At 50.9% G+C, this 24,254-nt stretch overlaps 1 protein-coding gene across 2 annotated transcripts in view; it reads left to right on the plus strand.

The window, feature by feature from the left end:
* The first annotated feature begins 13,708 nt into the window (after positions 1–13,708).
* The window catches only part of PSD (pleckstrin and Sec7 domain containing), a 114,436-nt gene continuing 103,890 nt past the window's right edge, over positions 13,709–24,254 (plus strand). For both annotated transcript variants that reach the window (XM_074958528.1, XM_074958530.1), the window contains exon 1: positions 13,709–13,850. The gene's annotated coding sequence lies outside the window, so the exon portion shown is untranslated. The remainder of the gene's footprint in view (positions 13,851–24,254) is intronic.

Consider the following 24,254-nt stretch of genomic DNA (forward strand, 5'->3'; position numbering starts at 1 on the left):
ACCAGCATGAGCCCCAGTGCTGGGTGCTGTACAAATGTTATCCTGTCCGCACTCTGGGTTGGGCACTAGCAGGGAGTATGAGACGTGGGACCTCTGGATCTTAAAGCATGAGTCTCCACTGTGTGGTGCGAAAAGCCCAGGTCCGCCAAGGCAGTAGCAGACTCATCACCTGTCTGTGACTGTCACCACGAGAGGTAGAGAGAGCACCACATTGGGTGGGTGTGGGCTACAGAAACACATTGTGAGAGGCAGTCCCTACTCCTGTAGAGCTTCCTGTCTAAGCTGGGGGATTACCCCTCACTGGCTTGCTCAGATCCCCCATGGGGTCACTTGGTTGCCTGCTACCCTAACAAACCCCAGTTGTACAGAGCTCCTGGCATGGACACTCCTCCCTGGAGGCAGCCACACTTTCAAGCTGGTTGTGGAGTCCCATACACACAATCTGTGAGATGCTCTGGACCCTGCAGGATGGCAGGCCTGTAAGAGGCAATTACTGTTAGTTAGTCAAAAAGAAAAGGAGTACTTGTGGCACCTTAGAGACTAACCAATTTATTTGAGCATAAGCTTTCGTGAGCTACAGCTCACTTCATCGGATGCATACTGTGGAAAATACAGAAGATGTTCTTATACATACAAACCATGAAAAAATGGGTGTTTACCACTACAAAAGGTTTTCTCTCCCCCCACCACACTCTCCTGCTGCTAATAGCTTATCTAAAGTGATCACTCTCCTTACAATGTGTATGATAATCAAGGTGGGCCATTTCCAGCACAAATCCGGGGTTTAACAAGAACGTCTGAGGAAGGGGGGGGAGGGTAGGAAAAACAAGGGGAAATAGGTTACCTTGCATAATGACTTAGCCACTCCCAGTCTCTATTCAAGCCTAAGTTAATTGTATCCAATTTGCAAATGAATTCCAATTCAACAGTCTCTCGCTGGAGTCTGGGTTTGAAGTTTTTCTGTTGTAATATCGCAACTTTCATGTCTGTAATCACGTGACCGGAGAGATTGAAGTGTTCTCCGACTGGTTTATGAATGTTATAATTCTTGACATCTGATTTGTGTCCATTTATTCTTTTGCGTAGAGACTGTCCAGTTTAACCAATGTACATGGCAGAAAGGCATTGCTGGCACATGATGGCATATATCACATTGGTAGATGTGCAGGTGAACGAGCCTCTGATAGTGTGGCTGATGTTATTAGGCCCTGTGATGGTGTCCCCTGAATAGATATGTGGGCACAGTTGGCAACGGGCTTTGTTGCAAGGATAGGTTCCTGGGTTAGTGGTTCTGTTGTGTGGTATGTGGTTGCTGGTGAGTATTCGCTTTAGGTTGGGGGGCTGTCTGTAGGCAAGGACTGGCCTGTCTCCCAAGATTTGTGAGAGTGTTGGGTCATCCTTCAGGATAGGTTGTAGATCTTTAATAATACGTTGGAGGGGTTTTAGTTGGGGGCTGAAGGTGACGGCTAGTGGCGTTCTGTTATTTTCTTTGTTAGGCCTGTCCTGTAATAGGTGACTTCTGGGAACTCTTCTGGCTCTATCAATCTGTTTCTTCACTTCCGCAGGTGGGTATTGTAGTTGTAAGAATGCTTGATAGAGATCTTGTAGATGTTTGTCTCTGTCTGAGGGGTTGGAGCAAATGCGGTTGTATCGCAGAGCTTGGCTGTAGACAATGGATCGTGTGGTGTGGTCAGGGTGAAAGCTGGAGGCATGTAGGTAGGCATAGTGGTCAGTAGGTTTCCGATATAGGGTGGTGTTTATGTGACCATCATTTATTAGCGCTGTAGTGTCCAGGAAGTGGATCTCTTGTGTGGACTGGACCAGGCTGAGGTTGATGGTGGGATGGAAATTGTTGAAATCATGGTGGAATTCCTCAAGGGCTTCTTTTCCATGGGTCCAGATGATGAAGATGTCATCAGTATAGTGCAAGTAGAGTAGGGGCGTTAGGGGACAAGAGCTGAGGAAGCGTTGTTCTAAGTCAGCCATAAAAATGTTGGCATACTGTGGGGCCATGCAGGTACCCATAGCAGTGCCGCTGATTTGAAGGTATACATTGTCCCCAAATGTAAAATAGTTATGGGTAAGGACAAAGTCACAAAGTTCAGCCACCAGGTTAGCCGTGACATTATCGGGGATAGTGTTCTTGACGGCTTGTAGCTATTGCCAACAGGAGAGTGGGTTTGTGCGGGGGGTGGGGAGAAAACCTGGATTCGTGCTGGAAATGGCCCAACTTGATTATCATACACATTGTAAGGAGAGTGATCACTTTAGATAAGCTATTAGCAGCAGGAGAGTGGGGTGGGGAGAGAGAAAACCTTTTGTAGTGGTAAACACCCATTTTTTCATGGTTTGTATGTATAAGAACATCTTCTGTATTTTCCACAGTATGCATCCGATGAAATGAGCTGTAGCTCACAAAAGCTTATGCTCAAATAAATTGGTTCGTCTCTAAGATGCCACAAGTACTCCTTTTCTTTTTGCGAATACAGACTAACACAGCTGTTACTCTGAAACCTGTTAGTTAGTCATAGCTTATAGCCAACGTGACAGGTGGCTCAGGAGGAGGAGTCAGAAACACCTGAGTACTGGGACACTGACTCACCCTGGGACCCTGGCCAAGTCCTCTGACTACCCTGTGCCTCAGTTTCCCAGTCTTTAATATGGGTGTGATAAGCCCAGTTTCCCCATTTGTTTCTCCTCTTTCCCTGGCTTGGAGTCACTGTGAGCAACACCTGGGGCAACAGGGCTGAGGGAGATAGGAGAAAATTAAGGGCCAGGATTGTGCAGGGGGCAAATGAGGGGAGCAGGACAAAACAATCCTAGGAGTGGGGCCAGGGAGAGAAGCCAAGTGTTTTACTACAGAGTGGGGGGGAGATCAGTGTTTCTTGGGGCTCTGTGTCCAATTTACTGATGTTGTTAATTACAAAGAGACCCAGAACTAAAACCTCACCCAGAGAAACAGAGGTGGCGGGGGAGGAAACAGGAGTGTATCCCAGCCACAGACAGAAATGAAACTGGAGCCACAAGGTCAGTGCCAGCTCTGGGGCAGTGAGGGGACAGGGAGCTTGTCTCCCTTGAGTTGGGAGGGTATTGTGGACAAAATGGGGAATGGGGGACTCTCCACTCACAATGGATGTGTTCACTTCTATTTCCTGGCAGGTGGCTGAGCTGCCCAGGCCTGGCCTAGCCCCAGTGCTCAGCCCAGAGCCAGGTAGATCTCTGGGCCTGGAGCAGGGAGCTGGGCAGTGGGGTTTGCCAGCCAGTTAGTAGCAGCTGAGTGCAAGGACTGGGGACCTTATGGGGTGTAAGGATCCCCTGAGGCAGTGGTGCTGGGTTAATCTGGGCCAACAGGGCCTGAGATGAATCAATTTGAATTTAATTGTGTAGGTGGATATGTACATGTGGGCCACCCACCACGGCTCTGCGGGGAACCAGGGTCGGGGCACTGGGGCTTCTCCCGCCCAGCCTGGCGCTTCTTTTGGAGAGCGGGGGGAGGGGCGGCTTCCCCTGCTGCCCCCAGCTTCTGCCAAGGATAGGGAGCACTGGGGGCTTCCACCGCTGCGCCCGCCCTGCCCATCTGGCGCTGCTGCCTGGGAGCAGGGTTGAGGTGCCGGGGCTTTCCCTGCCCCACCCACCCAGTGGCTGGGGCTGCGGGGCCCCTCAGTTGGCCAAGGCCCCTGGGCACAGGCCCTGTAGGCCCAGTGGCTAATCCGTCACTGCCTGGGGTGGGGGAGGGAATGTTGGAACAGGTCAGACATCGATGCAGCATGTGGCTATTTTGATCTGAGACTCGGTACCAAGGAATAAATAGGATTCCCCATTTAGCAGATGAGGGATTAAGGCACCTTCTGGCGAGTCAATAGACTCAGGCGGGATCACTGAACAGCCGGCGCTGACAGAGAATGTGCTGGCACAGCTCTCTCCAGAGACATGCACTAGCCTTAGAGCAGGTGCCCTACTCGCACTGTCTCCCTCCTCCAGCCAGGACGGGTGTTATACCAATAAAATAAAAAACAGCAGGAACTTATTAAAGGGGATAAGACAAAATGTCACATTTATTGTGAATACAGAAAGAATTGTAGTAGGCAGTCAGTTATAGCTATAACATTTCATTCAGGTTCACATTCATTCACACGTTCGTTCATACACACACACAGGTTCTGCAGCTGCTGTATAGTTACCAGTCCTGAATGTAGCTTGAGTTTGTGGCTTGGGTTCGCAGCTTGTGGCGGCTAACTGGCCAGGAAAGCCGGGCACAAGGAAGAGCTGGGTCTCTGTTGGGCATGCACCGATGCCCTTCCATGTTGGCAGCAGAATGTTACTCTCTAAAGTCTTCCATCTCACCCATCCTTTTTGTAGGCTTTAGTTTGAATCCAGAGTCTATAGGTCTTGCTGTATCACGCTGCCTCTGGGTTCGGTGTGATAGATCACCTGTCAATTGCAGACATGACTTTCAGCCTAGGACCTGGCTTTGATGTTTCTTCAATTGTACTTTTGTTCTTTTCTCTTGAGGGTGGACTCCTCTTACTTTGTCAGGGCTGTTGTCCGCATCTTCAGCCGTTGGGTGTTTACACTTTATTTCGTCAGGACAGGCTGGGGCTGGAGGTTGATTCCATCATCCAGACATACCTCATTCACACATCTAAACTAAACTAATAAGATTACAGCAGGGTTTTGCAAAAATGAAGGTTGCAGCAAGCTTTTACAAAATGAATTGAGCATTTTAAAATGGAGTTTGAGTTACTATATGGACAAGTAGAAAAGGAGGACTTGTGGCACCTTAGAGACTAACCAATTTATTTGAGCATGCTCAAATAAATTGGTTAGTCTGTAAGGTGCCACAAGTCCTCCTTTTCTTTTTGCGAATACAGACTAACACGGCTGCTACTCTGAAACCTGTCAATATGGACAAGTGTAAGGAATGGCAAACAGTGAACAGAAGTTACAATATAGACAAGTATGAATGACAAACAGTGAGCAGAAGTTACAATGTTGAAACAGTGTAAGTTTCAGCGATTTAAGCAGCAATAGGATTGAAAGTGAAACTCAATTAGCCAGTTATTGGGGTAACTGGTTTATGAAGGAATATTGTCTCATTCATAAAACTTTGCTTATGAAGTTATAGTAATAAAGTGAAAAATTAAAAACAATTTCATTGATGAGTTCTACACGGGCACCACCTTTGCACACTTGGAGGTGTCTCCTGAAATAGCCATGGGGTGAGTCCCATCAGGTGCCAGACAGGCTGGAGGAGATTGTTCCAGCCCATGCTAGCCAGACCACAAGGCTGCCATGAGCTCAGCCCAGCTCTCACAGTGAGCTCTCAAAGAGAGTCTCGCCGGGCATGGCCTGAGAAGGGGCCCTGAGGTTCCCAAACTGAATCCCCTGCTGTGCTTGATAGAATATCCAGTGAGGAATCAGCCTCCCGCTTGCTCAGCTCAGCAGCCTTGGGGTGTCTCCCCCTAAGAGCATCTCATACCCGAGTTGCTGGCTCTCTGGAACCTCTCAAGTCCATCATAGTGTGTCCTGGCAACCTCCTCTTTTACCCTTATTCTGCCCCGGGCTGCTAAGATCCCCTGGAATTCAAATGCAGATTCTCCGCTGGAGGCAGGGTGTTCTCAGTGGAGTGCTTGTATAACCCTCAGAGCAGTGTCTATGATGGGTCCCCCTTTGTGCCTGGTCCAAGGAGGATGTGATGCTGATAGAGCACCAGCTAGGGAGCTGTAGCAGCTCATGCTCTTTACTCTGGAGGTCCCTGCTTCAATCCCTGTTCCTGTGGGCCTGAGGGTTTCTTCATCCTTGGCACGAACTAAAGGCCTGTCTATTCAGCTGAGTTTTTCCTGGGGGTGGGTTTGAAGGGGAAGGGTCTCCATCATTTGTGGGCGGATCTAATCTCTATCTAATCACACATCTAAAGAGCACCTCTTTGTCATGGGGCCTGCGGCTGCTGAGAAAGAGATCAGGAACAGTCAATATGATTCACCATGGGCAAGTCATAACCTGACCAACCTGATTGCCTTCTATGATGAGATAACTGGTTCTGTGGATATGTGGAAAGTGGTGAACGTGATATACCTTGACTTTAGCAAAGCTTTTGATATGGTCTCCCACAGTATTCTTGCCAGCAAGTTAAAGAAGTATGAATTGGATGAATGGACTATAACATGGATAGAAAGCCGGCTAGATCGTCGGGCTCAATGGGTAGCGATCAATGGCTCGATGTCTGCTTTGCAGCCAGTATCAAGCAGAGTGCCCCAGGTATCGGTCCTGGGACCAGTTTTGTTCGACATTAATGATCTGGATGATGGGATGGACTGCACCCTCAGCAAGTCTGCAGATGACGCTAAGCTGGGGGAAGAGGTAGATACGCTGGAGGGTAGGGATAGGGTCCAGAATGACCGAGAGAAATTGAAGGATTGGGCCAAAAGAAATCTGATGAGGTTCAACAAGGACAAGTGCAGAGTCCTGCACTTAGGAAGGAAGAATCCCATGCACTGGTACAGGCTGGGGACTGACTGGCTAAGCGGCAGTTCTGCAGAAAAGGGCCTGGGGATTACAGTGGATGAGAAGCTGGATATAAGTCAGCAGTGTGCCCTTGTTGCCAAGAAGGCTAGCAGCATACTGGGCTGCATTAGTAGGAGCATTGGCAGCAGATCGAGGGAGGTGATTATGCCCCTCTATTCAGCACTGAGGCCACATCTGGAGTATTGCATCCAGTTTTGGGCCCCCACTACAGAAAGGATGTAGACAAATTGGAGAGAGTCCAGTGGAGGGCAACGAAAATGATTAGGAGGCTGGGATACATGACTTATGAGGAGAGGCTGAGGGAACTGGGCTGATTTAGTCTGCAGAAGAGAAGAGTGAGGGGGGATTTGATAGCAGCCTTCAACTACCTGAAGGGGGGTTCCAAAGAGGATGGAGCTCGGCTGTTCTCAGTGGTGGCAGATGACAGAACAAGGAGCAATGATCTCAAGTTGCAGTGGGGGAGGTCTAGGTTGGATATTAGGAAAAACTATTTCACTAGGTGGGTGGTGAAGCACTGGAATAGGTTACCTATTCCAAATTGGAGGATTAGGCCAAAAGAAATCTGATGAGGTTCAATAAGGATAAGTGCAGGGTCCTACACTTAGGATGGAAGAATCCAATGCACCGCTACAGACTAGGGACCGAATGGCTAGGCAGCAGTTCTGCGGAAAAGGACCTAGGGGTGACAGTGGACGAGAAGCTGGATATGAGTCAGCAGTGTGCCCTTGTTGCCAAGAAGGCCAATGGCATTTTGGGATGTATAAGTAGGGGCATAGCGAGCAGATCGAGGGACGTGATCGTTCCCCTCTATTTGACACTGGTGAGGCCTCATCTGGAGTACTGTGTCCAGTTTTGGGCCCCACACTACAAGAAGGATGTGGAGAAATTGGAGAGAGTCCAGCGAAGGGCAACAAAAATGATTAGGGGTCTAGAGCACATGACTTATGAGGAGAGGCTGGGATTGTTTAGTCTGCAGAAGAGAAGAATGAGGGGGGATTTGATAGCTGCTTTCAACTACCTGAAAGGGGGTTCCAAAGAGGATGGCTCTAGACTGTTCTCAATGGTAACAGATGACAGAACGAGGAGTAATGGTCTCAAGTTGCAATGGGGGAGGTTTAGATTGGATATTAGGAAAAACTTTTTCACTAAGAGGGTGGTGAAACACTGGAATGCGTTACCTAGGGAGGTGGTAGAATCTCCTTCCTTAGAGGTTTTTAAGGTCAGGCTTGACAAAGCCCTGGCTGGGATGATTTAACTGGGAATTGGTCCTGCTTCGAGCAGGGGGTTGGACTAGATGACCTTCTGGGGTCCCTTCCAACCCTGATATTCTATGATTCTATGATTCTATGATACCTAGGGAGGTGGTGGAATCTCCATCCTCAGAGGTTTTTAAGGCCTGGCTTGACAAAGCCCTGGCTGTGATTATTTAGTTGGGATTGGTCCTGCTTTGAGCAGGGGGTTGGACTAGATGACCTCCTGAGGTCTATTCCAACCCTAATCTTCTATGATTCTATGATCTGGTGACAGTATGGATTTTAACAGTCATCTGTCTGAGGCCTTGTGTTGTTCATGCCCCTAGAAAGGTGGGGGCCCTAGATGGGCTGATGTTTGGGGGTGCTAAGCACCTTCCCCTCCCAGAGAAGTCAGTGGCAGCTAGAGGGGCTGAGCACCATTTATTAAGTCAGGCCAAGAAACAATCACAATATCCACTATGGGTCTGATTTCCCACTGAGCTCAGCCTTCAGCAGCTCCAGTTAGGCACCTAAATCATGTGGCCAGACTCCCGAAGGCCTTGGCTTCCAGCAACCTCTGTTGTTCTCAACGGGTGCTGCTGGGCACAGAGCACCTGCAATCTGGGCCCTGCATCCAGGTGCCTAAATGAAAGCTGAACTATTTGGAAAACCAGGTGCTAACATATCACAGGGTGAGAGAAGCACCTGCTCTAGGAGTGAAATGGGGAATGGCTGCTGCCTCATGCAAAGCCAATATATGCCCAGAATGCTTCACTGTGATGTATTAACTCTTCAGATAATTTCTCTGGGCTGTTAAACAGGCACTGTCAGCATCAACCTCTCCAGATGGACACCCAGAATCAGCTGTCATGTTTGGGGGAAATGGTCCTGTTGTCATTTTCCGTGGTTGTTTCCTAGATGTGAAGGTCAGACAGAACCATTGTGATCATCTCATCTGACCTCCCGTATAACACAGGCCAGCGAATTCCATGCTGTTTGTGTGGCTCCGTCACAGCAACAAGGGGGAGAAGCACGTTTAATGGTGTGAGGAAACATGGCTGTAAAACCTCACACATGGGCCAGGAGACTCAGGGGTACGACCTGGAACTGCTGTTCATTCCTGTTTTGAAACAGCCTGGATTTCCAGCAGGCAGGAAACTGCATTGCACAGAGATTGCAATTGGGTTCCCTCAACACCAGTGACCCAAATGAGTGTGGCTTTTTTGCCTGTCCCAGGACCTACCAGCCTCTCCCAGTAATGTAATTACAGACTCTGACTTCAAGAGAGCACTTTTCACATCCTAACCTCTGTGACAGCTGTCTCATACCTGGAGAGCTTCTAGCCTCTTGGGCTGGGTGCCATTTTCCTTTCAAGCCTGCAGTTCCCGGCCTAGTGGAGGAAGTTATCATAGTTTTCCCTTCCATAGCATCTTGGGCCCAGCTCACAAACATTAGGGAAATAAGTCTCCCAACACCCCTGCATGGCAGGCCAGGGGTGCTACAGACGAGGAAACTCAACAGAGCCAGGTTGTGATATACTGACATTTGTGTGAATGGGAGGTCACTCCGTTGTGGTCAGTGAACTACATCAGTGTAGAACTAGTGGGAGAGTGGAGCAAGGCTCAGGGGGGCTAAGGCTCCCATTTTCAAAAGTGCCTCTTGAATCTGGGGGCCAAACTTGGTCCAGATTTTCAGCTGTGCTGAGCACCCGCAGCTCCCATTGACTTTGGTAGAAGTGTTAGATGATGTCACAGGGTGACTGGCATCTTTAAGGCGAGATGGGCCTGTATGGGGGAGATCTTGGTGGATTGGTAAATTGCCTGGACCACAACCGGTCATTGGAATGTCAATGCTTATTGCCAAAAACAGCCAAGTCAGTAGCCTTTAGTGGGCCTGTGCAGCAGCCTTAGCATAGCTCACCCAGGAGAGGAGGGGGCTTGAGCAGCCATAAGAAAGGAGCCTTGCCCTGCGTCCTTCCTGATAAGATCTCTGTCGGAATTGCTGAGGAATGTGTTTTTAGAAAACAGGAAACTTATTTGCCCTCTGGGATGTGTTTGTCAGGACCCTCAACCATGTGGACGTTGCAAAAACACATCTGTCTAATTAACAGTCTGAGGAAACCTCTTGCTTAACCTTTAAAATTGCTTGCTTAACAAGTTTTTTTGACTGACATGTTATTGTCATACTAACAATAAATAAGAGGGGAGAAATTTGGGCTAGTTGGATCATTTTGTGGACATATCTGAGGGTCCCCAACGGAAGACGGGCCATTGGACTGTTGCTGTACCACTCAAAAAGTGATCCAGACTTCGGTAACTATGTGAGGGTTGGGGTGTTTTTACTAACCTGTTGTAGACTGTAAGTACTTGAGATTAAATGAAGTGTGGCTTTAAGTAAGAGCATGGTTTGTGTCAACCATCTGTTGGTCGGACAGCCGTGTCCCCATTGATTTATTTCCTGCTGCCCTCTCGCTCAGGTAACAGGCCTAGCCCCACTTGTGACCCAGTGACTCAAGGGGTAATGTCACATGACAGGTGGGTCATGTGACTAAATTATCTCTTGGGGAAGAATTAGGAGCAGAGGTGTGTGGAAGAGCCAGGGAGGTCAGACTCCAAGCAAGAAGCCCCGGGAGTCACTGTTGGATAGAGAACAGGAAGAGAGAGACTCCATTTGTTTTGGACTTGGATAACCCAGAAAGTGTGACGTAGCTAGAAGGCCAAATCCTTGTAGAAGGGAGGAATTATTGCAAAGAACCCAGAAAGAACTGAGGGAAGGTGCCTGCAGAGCTACCTCATGCCATAAGGGGGCACTCTAGAGGTGGTGATCAGGTAACAGGTGCTCAGCACCTCTGAAAATTAGGCCTTAGCTATCTCATGTTGGCACCCAAAATCAGAGGCCACTTTTTCAAGTGTGGGCACCCATGACTTGCCCAAGGCTTAGCTCAGGTGCCCAGGCCCAGAATTTGCCTTCCGGGCTGTATTTTCCCTCCCCTGTCAGAGGAAGGATCAAGCATTTATGAGTGTGAAACAAGAACAAGTTTTGCTCCTTAATGAAAATACAGAGTCTGTGAAATTCCTTGGGATGATGGTTCCTAAGAGGCAGGTAAAGGCCTAGAATTCAGACTAACCACTAGAAATGCCAGCCCCACCAGGGGAAATGAAAAGTGATCTCTTCTATGTAACCCTGACCAGAGATCCCTTCAACCAAGTACTGCTGTCAGCATTGATAAAGTGAAATGCTAGAGGGAGAGAAATGTGCAGCTGGTATTTGAATTGCTGCCCTGTCCTTTTCATTGCCCCACTCCATGTCTGTGAGCTTTGGGACAATTAGAGGGGAGAAGACATTGGCAGGACCTATGCGGGGAGGAGAATTAGCAGGGCTGTTTTTTGTGATAGTATATTTCAAAATGTAAAGAGGATACATATGTCAAGTGATTTAGGAGAAAAATTTCAATGTTGTTAAAAACACAGAACATGTGAGCGAATGTATTGCTAACCCCTGTTATGCTGAAATGAATCAAGATTTTAAAAACATTGAAATTAAAACCATTTACCTTTCAACGTTCCCCCTGCTCTTTAGACTGTAAGTTTTTGGAGCAGAACTAGATTCTGCTCTCAGCCAATTCCCTTGCTGAGGAGTGATTCTGGATTTACACTGGTGGAACTGAGCTCAGAAACTAGTCCCTGTCTTTATATGTGCCTGACACATTCTTGGTACTATACAAATAATTAATAATGTTAGAAACCTAAACACGCTAGCACTGGGCTAGCGCATGAAAACCTGGGAAAGAAACTGGCTAAAGATTTTTTTTTGTGGGGAGGGATAGCTCAGTGGTTTGAGCATTGGCCTGCTAAACCCAGGGTTGTGAGTTCAATCCTTGAGGGGGCCATTTAGGGATCTGGGGCAAAAATTGGGAATCGGTCCTGCTTTGAGCAGGGGGTTGGACTAGATGACCTCCTGAGGTCCCTTCCAACCCTGATACTCTATGATTCTATGATTAAATGAAACTGACCAGTCTGAGCCAAGTTGAGTGAAATGCAAAAAACAAACAGAACGTAAAAGGCAAATTCAATGTTCTGTTGCATTTCTTTTGTTTTTAAACATTGCAGGTGGGTTAAGCAGCTTTTCAAGCTTGTATGACTGCAAGGAAGTACCCCACAATGGTACCTCAAAATCAGACCTGCTCTAAGGGGCTGCAACTCCAACCAACATGAATACAGTCATGTCCATTTACACCAGTGCTGTATTTGGATCCAGGCGTATAGCAGTCAAAAAAGGGAAGCATGAGGGGAAAGAAGCGTGGACCTCATGAACGGAGGTAGGAAAGGGGCAATGACATACAGCCAGAAAATCGTTTGCTTTACACTGAATTTCTCTTCCAATCGGTCCCAATGGTCTCTGGCATTAAGGGCTGGATCTTGCAAGGTGCCTAATGCCATGGCTCTGATCCAGGAAAGCACTGGAGCATGTGCTGAATGGGCCCCCTCACATCCTTAGAGGTAAGCATGTGCTTCAGTGGATGGAGGGCCAAGCGCCCAGCAGCATGCGGGATCAAGCCCTAAAGGGCCCACAGTCCAGACCACCAGGCTGCTGCTTGATTTCTGGGTGAAGGAAGGCCCCTTCCCTGCCCCCCTCCCCCTCCCCGGGGAACGCAGAGGAATTTCAGGGGGAAGGCTCCCCCTAGCGTCCATGGAGGTTTTGCCACTCAGGATAGGTTGGGAGGAACTAATGGGATGAGAAGAGCAGATGCTGCTACATCCCCGGTGATCAATAAAGCCCCTTTGCCCTCTCTGGATGGCTTCTGCCTGCATCTCTGCAGCTGGTCTCCAGGTGCAGGATTTCAAGATGGGAGCTAATGCCTGGCTTGCTGTGTGACTGCTGGGGCGGGGGGTGTCTGGGCTGCACTGCTTGGGGGTGGGGGAGCACGGCAGAGCTGTGCTGGGGGGTACAGCAGAGCTGTGCTGGGGAAGGGCACGGAAGGGCTGTGCTTGGAGGGTCACTGCAGGGCTGTGCTGGGGGAACAGATCAGGACAGGGCTGTGCTGGCTGGGGGCATGGCAGGGCACAGTTTGGGGTGGGGGGAAGGAAGCCGGCAGGGCTGTGCTGTAGTGCCATGGGGATTGGCCCATGCTGCTCCTGATGGCAGGCCCCTGCCATAGAGGAAGGACCCCTCACCCCCAGCACGCTGGCCAGGGACCAGCCTCAGCTCTGTGCACACGGTGTTTGGCCCAGCACCATGGGGTGTCCAGCCTGTGTGAAAGGGCCCGGAACCATCCCGTGCACAATCATCACCCCCTCACACCCACACACAGTTACCACCACCCTTCCCACCACACTCATCCACAGTCACCACCCCCCTCAAACTCACACCCACACAATCACCACCACCCCCACACCCACGCACAGTCACCCCCCCTCAGACTGACCCCCACCCCCACACAATCACCACCACCCCTCACACACACCCACAGTCACCCCCTCAGACTCACCCCCACCCCCACACAATCACCACCACCCCTCACACACACCCACAGTTACCCCCCTCAGACTCACCCCCACCCCCACACAATCACCACCACCCCTCACACCCACCCACAGTCACCCCCCCTCAGAGTCACACCCACACAATCACCACCACCCCTCGCACACACCCACAGTCACCCCCCTCAGACTCACCCCCACCCCCACACAATCACCACCAACCCTCACACCCACCCACAGTCACCCCCCCTCCGACTCACCCCCACACAATCACCACCACCCCTCACACCCACCACGGTCACCACCACCCCTCAGACTGACCCACACCCCCATACAATCACCACCACCCCTCACACCCACTCACAGTCACCCCCCTCAGACTCACCCCCACGCAATCATCAGTCACACCCACACACACAATCACCACCACCCCTCACACAGACTCGTGCACAGCTGACCCCACCTCCCCCCGGCTCCTATCTCACCCCTCCCCAGCCGGGGGAGCAGCCGGAGGGGCTGGAGGTGCGCATGCGCGCTGGGCTGCCCGCTTCGGAGCTGTCCCTTCAGCACCACGCCGAGCCGGGACCCCCGCCCGGCCGGGGCGGCGCTGCCGGTAAGTGGGGGGGGGAGGGGGGAGTACTGCGCCCTGCCCCCACCTAGATCCCGCCCTCCCCATGCACACCCCGATCCTGCGCCGAAACACCCTGCCCCTCAGCCCACACCCCCAGCCACCCCCTCTGCCCTTCATGCAGCCTCTCTGTCCCGCACCCACACACCATCCGGCCCTCTGCCTCCACCCGCATCCCCTCCTCCCAGCCTCCATCCATGCATCTCGCACCCAGACCCCCACCCGCCCTGCCCCCCACTTCCAACCAGCCCCTCTGTTCCCCACTCTGCCCCCACCCTCACAGATTTCCTCTCCTCCCCAGCCTGCCCCCTCCCCAGCCCCACACGTCCCCCACCCAGACACCCCTGCCTGCCAGAGCAGCCCCCAGCCCGCTGTTACCCACCCGCCCTTCTTCAGCACCCTCACACTGCCCCACCTCTCCAGCCCCCAGCCCTCCCTCCCTGTCTTCAGCTCCCCCACGCTGGCCTGGCTCTCCCTCGGTCGCCTCAGCCTGACCCCATCATCCCCACTCCATAATGACACCTCCCCCCACCCTCTCCCTCCATGCCTTCTGTCTGTCCCTTGCCTCCACATCCTACCCTGCTCCCCTCCTCCCCACTGCCTCTCTGTCCCCTCTCACCCAGCAGTTATCAGATCGAAGGGAGCAGGGAGCCCCAGCTTCTGGTGTGCAGGCAGGTGGATGTCCACCCAGGGGCGGGTGCCCATCAAGTGCATCCCCTTATGTGTGGGGCTGTGGTTGGGTGGAGAAGAGGGACTAGGGCATGAATGTATCAGAAAGGAGATGCCAAGGCAGCCACACATGGTGCACCCAGTGTGGGGCTTCTGCTCCCAACCTTCTGCCCCCACCCACACACCCCCTGAGAGTGCCAGGGGGGCCAGGCCATTCTGGCTTGGACAGGTTGGAGGGAGCAGGATCTGCTCCTTTTCCTCTCTGCCGCCTCGGGTGCGGTATGGCTCCAGACCTTCCTGGGGTAAAAAGGAGGCAGCTGGGGGACTCCCAGCTCAGACAGTCCCTCTCCCATCAAGCACCCCATAAACTCCAGTGTCTCCTGCTATTCCCACTTCTGATTGCCTCACATGCCCCTGATGAGACGGGGAGGGAAGCTACAGGATGCAGGGGGAGAAGAGGAGTGGGGAACGTTTGATTGATTACACCCATTGCCAAGGTCCAAGCACTTCCCAGGGAAATCCAGGCTGCAGGGGGTCTAGTTCCCTAACACACTTCCTGGGTCCCTGCCCCTCTCCCTTCCCTGCTGGAGGCGGCTCTGCAGGGTTTGCTTTTTCCTTTCCATAGTGCCTCGCTTCCCTCCCCCCATGGGTGGTCTCCCCCAGAGAGGTTCCCCTGAGAAGCAGCCCATGCAGCTCCCCCAAAAGTTCTGGGACTCTCAGTTCACCCAACTCCTCTGGACCACCCTTCCCCCAGCCTGCAAATCTTTTGTCTCTGGCTCTCACACCCACCAGCCCCCCGTTTGCCCCTCAAGCTGCTCCCCACCTCCCCCACTGTGCCCCTCCCTCCTGCCCATCCTGTTCACAGTCTGCCCCTGCCCCATATTGCCTCTGCCCACTTGACCCCATCTTTCCTCTAGCCCTCTCTGTGCCCTTGACTTCCATCTCCCCCCTACTGCTCATCTCCCCCTGCTACCAACCCCCATCTTCCCATCCAGCCCCCTCAGCCCCTTACCCTTCTCCACTCTGTCACGCCCCCTGCCCTTTTACCATCTCCCGCCTTTCCCCAGCCCATCACCCTCCCTAGGCTTCTTCTGTCAGCCCTCCTCCCCACCCACTCCCCTCACATGGATGGTCCCCCTCCTATCTGCACTCGGAAGGGGTGTGGGAAGATGTTTCCTCCATTGCTGTGTCATTGAGTCGGGGAGAGAAGAAGGGATGTGTTCTCTTATTAGTGCAGTTACCATAACAACTCTGTGCAGGGCTTCTTTAAAAATAGAAGTGATTGTTTCTCCTCACTTTCCCCCTGCTTTTCAGGGCTGCCGTGCTGGGTGGGTCTGGCTGCCTCTGATGAATTTCATACAGTGTTAGTAACAATTCAGAGGGGCTGGTAAGGCAAAGCAGCCCCTTCCCCAGCATCGCCAAGGGCCGTGTCTGGAGCCATGTAATAGGCTGATGGGAAGACATCCAAGGGTTAGTGGCTGGGCTGTTCTGGGTGGGGGGGGGAGGAATGGGTGAGGGAACAGTAACAGGGCCATGGGAGATGAGTTTGGTAGGTCTCAATGGACAGAAGCGATGGAACTAATTGTCTCTCTGTGTAGGGGGTCTAGGCAGAGAGACCAAGGAATGAGCGGGGCATATTTGGTGCCCGTGCTATGGATAAGCACAGGGCATGCCCATGCTGTAGCTACGGAGATCGTTTCCATCTCTAGGGCTGTCAATCCAGTGATAAATTTGCTCCTGAAGGCTGCCCAGCGCTCTTGGATCAGCCAGAAGGTCCCTGACCTTTCCTCGAGCGTACCACCTCTGTCCAAGCACGAGCCCCATGTAGTCTGTGTTACTATGTACGGTGGCATTTCCATCCAGAAACAAAGTGCTGGCCCCCGACTGCATTTCAGTCAATTTCTCCGCTCCTGGCTCGAGTCAGATCTCTTTGAACTCCATGCTGCTCTCTACAAATAATGCAATGCTGATGATTGCTATTAGCAGTGGTGGCTGGACCAAGTGTCCCCTGACAAAAGAACCACGTAGGTAGACTCGTGAGCAAGTGTTCTCCAGAACCTGGGCCCAAAGTACCGCTCCTCAGCTGCTTTCCTGAGGGTGGAGCCCAGCTACTGCTTCTGAGCATCCTTCCTGCTCTTAATAATATGCTATTTCTGTCGGGATTTTTGAGAGCTGGTTTGACAGACCTGGGAACTGAATTCCGCTCATTACTCACAGCCTGGGCAATGGTGGGAGCTTCCCCCATTCTGTCCCCTGCCAAGGGGGAGTGGGCAGTTTGATCATCATGGTTGGCTGGTTGCATGCCAATATGGGGGGGCAATTTGAGGGGCATGAGGGGTATCAGAAGTACCTGATGTCACAGGGTGACTGGCCCTTTAAGAAGTAAGCCCCATCTATGCTTCACTCAGCTCTCATCCCAAGGTGAGGAAGACATCTGACAGACCGGTCATGTCAAAATCAGGTCAGGCATGGAGATGTAGGAGAAGCCAAACAGAAAGGGGGCAGATAGTTTGGAAGAAGTTTGTCTGCTGACCCAGACCTGCACAGGGCCAGCTTAGAGAAGCTGACTGAGGTCTGCAGCCAGCCGGAGTTATCCGTGCAGCCCCCAAGGAGGAAGGCTTTGGGAATCCTGAATCAAGGGGGGTCAGTGGATGCACTGGAGGGGCTAAGGACCAATGGGATGTACCATAAGAGATGTAATAAATGAGACCCCTTGGAGGGAAAATCTCAGTTCACAGTACTCTGGCCTGGGAGTGGCATTATACAAGAGCCAGGCAGGGGAATAGAGATCAGTGCACCTGCAGGGTGATGCTGCGCCACAAGAGGGCATCCTGAGGGGCAGTTGCCTGTCAGTGACACCTGTCTACCTGTCTAAGGTACTTGTCTGGCCCCCATCACCAGGGTATCCAATCGTCATTGTCACAACACCCCGTGAGGTGGGGAAGTGCTCTCATCCCATTGTACAGACTGGGAACCGAAGCGCAGAAGTCCAGCAAGTCAAAGGTATTTAGGCTCCTAGATTTTTGAAAGTCTCAAACCTATTTAGGGACTTTTGAAAATTCCACGAGGCATCTGTGAAATTCTGGCCAAGATCCAACAATTACTGAGAGTCAGGCCCCTAAACACCTCTGAGGAGCTGGATCAGAGTGGTCTGCCTAAGAGACACTATGCAGGTGAGGTGAGATCTTTTAATGGGCCAACTTCTGTTGGGGAGAGAGACATGCTTTGTCTAAGGTCACACAGGACACATATGACAGAGGTGGTCCTCCAGTGACATCAGGGCTGCCCTTACGCTGTGCAGGGTTGGTCAGGCCTAAACCAAGGAACTGCAGCCAGCTCCCTGCATTGCTTGTGCCTCCTCCCTGTCCATCCACACCATACTCAGCCAGTTGGAGAGCCAAGGCCTCAGCAGCTCAGTGCCTCAGTTTCCCCCTGGGTGTAATAACCCTTCTCTATTTTACAAAGGTGGGGGTGTTATGAGGCCGAATGTATTGTTTGTAAAATGCTTTGGATCCTTCAGGCAGGGTGCCTGGCAAAGAGTGGCTGGTTCCTTTAAATGAAGCAAGTCCAGCTTCCCTGATGACTTGTCTGATGGGCCCAGGCTGGGCTAATGAGGGTGCAACAGCTGCTTTAGAAGCTAGCTAGGCAGCTGCAAAAGGCAAAATGGAGGAAGGTCAGAAGAATAGCCCAGGGAGGGGCTGAGGGGAAATCTCTGTGGAAAGCTGAGTCCTGAGAGGAGGTCAGAAAGAGGACAGCGGAAAGAAGACAGAGAGGAGGACAGAGATTCAAATAGCAAAAAGACTCTGTCACGAGATGGGAGGATATTCGTGTTGGCTGACTGTTGGGGGTGGGGGAATGAGCAGTGTACCCATGAAAATGTGCTGGGAGAACCTGGTGCTGAGGAGAAGGGGTTGACAAAGCTCTGCTTTAAAGACTATGGGTGAAATGTTCAATAATAAACCAGCAATGGGGTTGCTTAATGCCAGAAGGGATCCGTGTGACAATTGACGAGGGGCCATGGTCGTGACTGCGTCCGTAGGTCCATGTTCAGCTAACAGTGGACATGTGTGGACAGCCCCCAATGACAGTGCCATAGTAGCAAAAAGCAGCCCATTCGCCAGGGGCAGAGCCGATGACCAGTCTCCTGTGTAACAGGTGTGTGTGTATATGTGGGCTGAGAGGGTTTATTTCAGTGCCATTGGTTTGCTTGATGTCTCTACTCACTAACCAGAGGTGATCCTGCTTCATGCTGTTAAATGTGAGAGTGGTGCCTAAGTGCTACTAACCTTCAGGATTTTGCACCTATAACCGAGTCCTGGCTGGAGCACGCTTCAGGGTTGCTGTTGACACAGTTGTCTCTGTCTGGGCATGAGGGTCAGGAGGAGAGGAAAGATTGGGGAGGTGGGCAGGCTGTGTTGTTTGCATCTGGCCTTAATTGCAGGTCTCCCACCCCAAAAACTACATCTGACAGAGTGTCTTCACTCTGGATTAGCTTTAAAGCACTCTGGGGCATTGTTTGCATTTAATCCACCTTGGACAGTTCACCCCCTGTGCAACTTGGGGACTAGAAAACTAGAAAGAATAAGAGCATGCGGGCCCTGATCTGGAACATGAAGAGCATCTTCAATTCCCAGGGAATCTCTTTCCTGTTGTGTTGCCATAGTGGGTAGCCAGAAATTCTCCCCTAAGGGAAGAGATCTCCGCTGTGCCGAAAGCTGCCCCCAGCCTTGCTCAATGGAACAAAATTTCCCTTTGTCCAAGGAGGCGGTCATAAGAACAGCCATTTTGGGTCAGACCAAAGGCCCATCTAACCCAGTATCCTGTCTACTGACAGTGGCCAATGCCAGGTGCCCCAGGGGGAATGAACAGAACAGGTAATCATCAAGTGATCCGCTGTCGGTAACCCTTTCTGGGACGAGAATTGTGACTATCTTGTGAATTTTACAGGCAGGCAAATTTCCATGTAGACCCCAATCCTGAAAGCTGGTCTGCAAAGACCCCTGTGTCTTTGCAGAGACTTAGCAGCAGCCCTGCTAGGGAGACACAGTTCTGCATGCAGTGAGCGATGCAGGTCCCCCTCTGTGCCGATCTACAGGATGGGTGTTGCTATAGCCACCACTTACAGAGGCTTGGCTCTTTAGCTCAAACTGTAGTGATTCATGCAGCTCTGGAGGTCCCCGGCTCAATCCCCAGAGTGTCCGCCAAGAGTGGGGTTGACATATAAGCATGGAATAACTCACTTAAAATGATAAGATATATCATTTGGGGTTTACCTGATGGTAAAAGGCATATATTTTAGGATCCCTTCAGACTGTTGCATAATGGTTAGAGCAGGTGACCTGGCACCAAGACTCCTGGCTTGTATTCCCAGCTGTGCTCCTATTTGACCTTGGTGAGTCATTTAACCCCGCTGTGCCTCATTTTCCCCATCTGTATCAGCCCAGAGGACAAACTTTTAGTAAGAGGGCGGAAGAAGAGATTTATTTAATTCATGGAGCCAGCTCTGCCTGCAACCCCACCCCACCAACCATTGTTCTCAGTTACGCATGGCAGGCAGGGGCCTCTCTGATGTCACAGGAATCTTTCACCCGCCTCTCATCACACTGGCAGACAGTGTCCTGCACACAGACACCTGGATGCAAGGTCGATCCTCGTACCCAGCCAGAGTAAAACCCTTGTTTTAAATATGGAAGTAGATCACCCACATAGGAGCTGGACATGACCTCTTGGCTCCTGCCTAGCAGCCAGGGCGGGATCACTCCTACAGCTTCTTCTCCAGGTCTCACCATATTTTCAATGCCCCCAGAGGACGAGGGGTCTGTCACTTCCCTTGGGAGATGATTCTGCTGCCTAATACATCTCCATGTCAGGGTGTTTTTCCCTGATATTCAGCCTAGATTTGCTTCCGCTCAGTTTCACCCCTGTAATCATAATTACACCTCCCCAAACCATCCCGGGAACTCTTGGTGTTTCTGCACCCATCAGTTACTTGCATTCTCTTCTCCCATCCCACCAGGCTGTGGGGGTCCATCATGTTCTCACTGTTCTCCATAAGACAGTCCCGCCTGCCATGCATAAATTGCTGCTGCTCTTCCCTGGACTTTCTCCTGGGAGCTAATACCTTTCTGGTGTATCATTGACCCGTAAGCTCCACCTGCTTATTTCTTGCCTGCCTGCCTCCTGGACTCTGTTCATTACCACCTGCTGTATTATTATTATTTGCATTACAACAGCAAGCGAGACCAGGGCCCCATAGTGTTAGGTGCAGCACAAACACACAGTAGAGACAGCCTTTGCTCCAAAGAGCTTGCAGTCTAACTAGACAAGACCAACAAACAGTGGGAGGAGAAAATGAGCATCAGGGATCTGAAGTGGCCCAAGGTCACACAGCAGCTCGGTGGCAGGGCTGGGACTAGCTCCCAAGTCTTCTGACTCCCACTTCAGTGTGCTACCCCTAGACCATATTGCGTTAGTGCTTTCCCCCGGTCCGTGGGTGCAGAATCATTAGTAACTGGGTACTGTTCTCTTCATGGCCAAGGGACGGAGATTGACCAGACCTCAATATAACCTGTGGGACTCTGAAATGAAAGGTCAGGCGTGAATCCAGCCGGCATATCAACATCTGAAAATAACACACTGGCCTTGTGCAAAGCAAAGTATAATGAAACCAGCTGAAGATTTCCCAGAGCCAGTAGGAGGAAACAGTGGATTCAAATGGAGAAGGGATGGCCCTGGATTAGCCAGCTCAGCATGTCATTCCACCCACCCCCTTTCCTCCTCCCCTTGCTCATTCTCAGCAGAAATTCATATAGGTTGTTGGAGGCAAACAGAACCTTTGAAAAGTTACACTACACGAGCTAGTCCCAGAATACTTTTTCCCCTTTGCAAATTTGTGGAGGCAGTGATGTCTAGTTGTTCCGTCAGGGGGTCAGGACTCCTGGGTTCTATTCCTGGCTACGGGAATGTAATCTAAAAGTTCAGACAGGAGCCTGGGAGTCAGGACTCCTGGGTTCTATCCAGGACTCTACCCCTGACCTGCTGTGTGACTTTGGGTGAGTCAATTACCCCACCACCACCCAGCTTCTTCACACATCAGAAAAGCAGAGGTAACAATGCTTACCTTGCAGGGGACCTAATTAAGCCTGGATGCTGCTCCCAGTGATGCCTGATGCAAATGTCAACAGGAGCACAGCCCTTAATGTTCACAGTTGTCTTTGTGCAGCCAACGAAAGGTGCCATGTGAGAGCCAAGTCCCGGCCTGGTTATTGCGCCAGAGACGCTCCCCAAGCAGTGTGCTGCCCAGGCAGCCGGGGGCAGTTTCCAATGCCTGTTTTCACACCAGCGAGCAGGTTTGCACCTGCTTTCAGAAGAGGAGGTCGCTCCCTGTGCTCAGGCAGCAGTAGCTTTCCCTGGGAAGGAAAAGGACACGTAGCTGAGTGGGAGGATGTGCTGAATGGAGGAGAGATGAAGACCGTAAAAGCACCTTCTCCACACTGGGCAGTCAGGGACGTTAATACATTTTAGCCTGATCCTGCCGGCGGAGTTAGTTTTAGGGCCAGCTCCCCAAGGTATTTAGGAACCTAACTCCCCTTGAAATCAATAGGCGCTAGGCACCTAAATACCTGTGACGATCGGCGCTGTAGTGCCTCATTCCTGGGCCCGGCACATGGCCACGCTCCCACTGTTTGAGCTGTCCCATCACTCCCGAGGCCCAGTTCTCAAGATGTAGCCATTGGCTTGGAAGCTTTGGGGCATTAACAACCATCTGTGCCAAACTCCAAACACTGAGCCACCCTGCGGGACGCACCCAGCATTCTCCCTGCTCCCATCACAGCCCTTCTGGGGCTTGGTTACAGAGCAGGCTCGGCCCTCCCAAAGAGAAGGAAGCAACTGGAAACTTCTCCCCTAATCCCATTGCTCTTGTTACAATGCAGGTGAGAGGGGGCAGGCTGGCAGCCCTACAGGCTGAAGACCTCTCTGTATAGATGTACCAGATACAGGCTGGGCAAGGGCAAGGAAGCTCCCTAAACCAGCCTCCCTCGGACTCTGCCGGCAGGGACCAGCTCTGTGTGTGAGCATTTGGTAGTTCTATCTGCAGCCCCAGCCACCCCTGGATCCCTTTGCCAGACCCCCCCACCATGGCACAGTGGGGATGGATTTGAGTTTTGGTCTCCAGTCCATCAGGAGCCAGACTGACACTTCTCAGTGCACTTCCCAAAGAACAGCTCTCAGGTGCTAGGAACCTTTCATGGTCCTCTCCTGTGCATGAGCCAGTGACCATTGTCCCCTGAGCCATCCAGCCCTCTCTTCAGTACTGCTAGTGTCAAAGTCAGATTCAAGGCTCACAGAATTTGTCAGACCGCTCTGTTTATTAGCAAAGAGCTTTGCCAATGTACCCAGATATGTGAGCCCCCTGCAAAAGCTCAAGCTAACTTATTTATACACATAAGCCAAAGCTAATTTAACATAGGAGACAAAAGGAAGCAGAAACTGATAAATATACATACATATCTTATTTGCATACTAACATTTACCAATCTCCTAGCTCAGTAGGAGCTCTAAGTTAATTAGTTTGAGGACCCGTAGTCTCACACTCCTTAATGTTTCTCTTCCTGACAACTATATTTCAACAAATCCACCAGATGCATTTCTTTAATGAATTATAATTTCAATATAATTCATTCTACTTTCACAATCCCTCCTTTTGGTCAAGCTACGCAATGACCAACAATTACTGGGTTCCACATATCAATCGTTCTTTATCTCTTTGTTCATCAGTGATATTTAAAATCATCAAATTAGCACTCTGGTTTGGGGCAGTTATCTGTGTAGCATGCCTGACACAATTTTGGATACAACAGGAAAGTAACTGAAAACATACAAAAATTATTAGGATTCCAATCAGGAGAGTTGGGGCTCCCTGAAACAACCAGTTTCCTATGCCAGAGAAATTGAAAAGGTTACTTAGCCACTTCCATAAAGATCTTGGCTCTTCGTGGGGAAGATATGCGATTTGTTCTAAGTGGCTAGCATGATCTATTACCTCATTGGTGTTGTCTGGTATATACACACAGCAGTCTTTTCCAATGAGAGCACAAGTCCCTCCTTTTGCCGCCAGCACTATGTCCAATGCCTGACAGTTTTTGGAGGGCCATCTGTCGGATTGCCCCTGTTTCTTTGGCCAGGGCTCTTAAACGTTCTGCGGTTTCATTTGCCATTATTTCAACTACTGCTTGTAACCTTAGGAGCCTTTTTGCATGGTGTATTACTCCCCCTAATGGTATTAAGGAACCACCAATGGCCTCTTCCCAGGTTAAGGGGCTTATGTTATTTACATACCATTAGGCATCTGTTAAGTCCCTTCTTTTTCGCCTGAAATTGCGGAGGCATTCTCGAAGGAAGGTTCCTAGCACTCGGAATTGTAGGAAGAGTCGGGCGGGATAACAGATTCCTGACCAATTAGCTGGTAGTGCGGTATAAGCTCTGGTCCCACACACCCAGTGATGGCCTATTAAGGCCGGGAAGGGTCAGTTGCACTCGTTTGTCAAATAGGTGTTTACAAAGGAGTAGTAGTATCCCCCAAAGGGTACAGGGTAATTCTCCTTACGAGGAGTGGTGTTATTTGCATGACATTGAAAGATTGTATTGTTTTCACTAAGGTTACTGTAGGGGGAACATGAGATTGATTTCTCTGTTTGATCCCAGGTTGAGAAAAAAATT

This window comes from Natator depressus, chromosome 7 (genome assembly GCF_965152275.1).
Source record: "Natator depressus isolate rNatDep1 chromosome 7, rNatDep2.hap1, whole genome shotgun sequence".
In the NCBI taxonomy this organism is placed as follows: Eukaryota; Metazoa; Chordata; order Testudines; family Cheloniidae; genus Natator; species Natator depressus.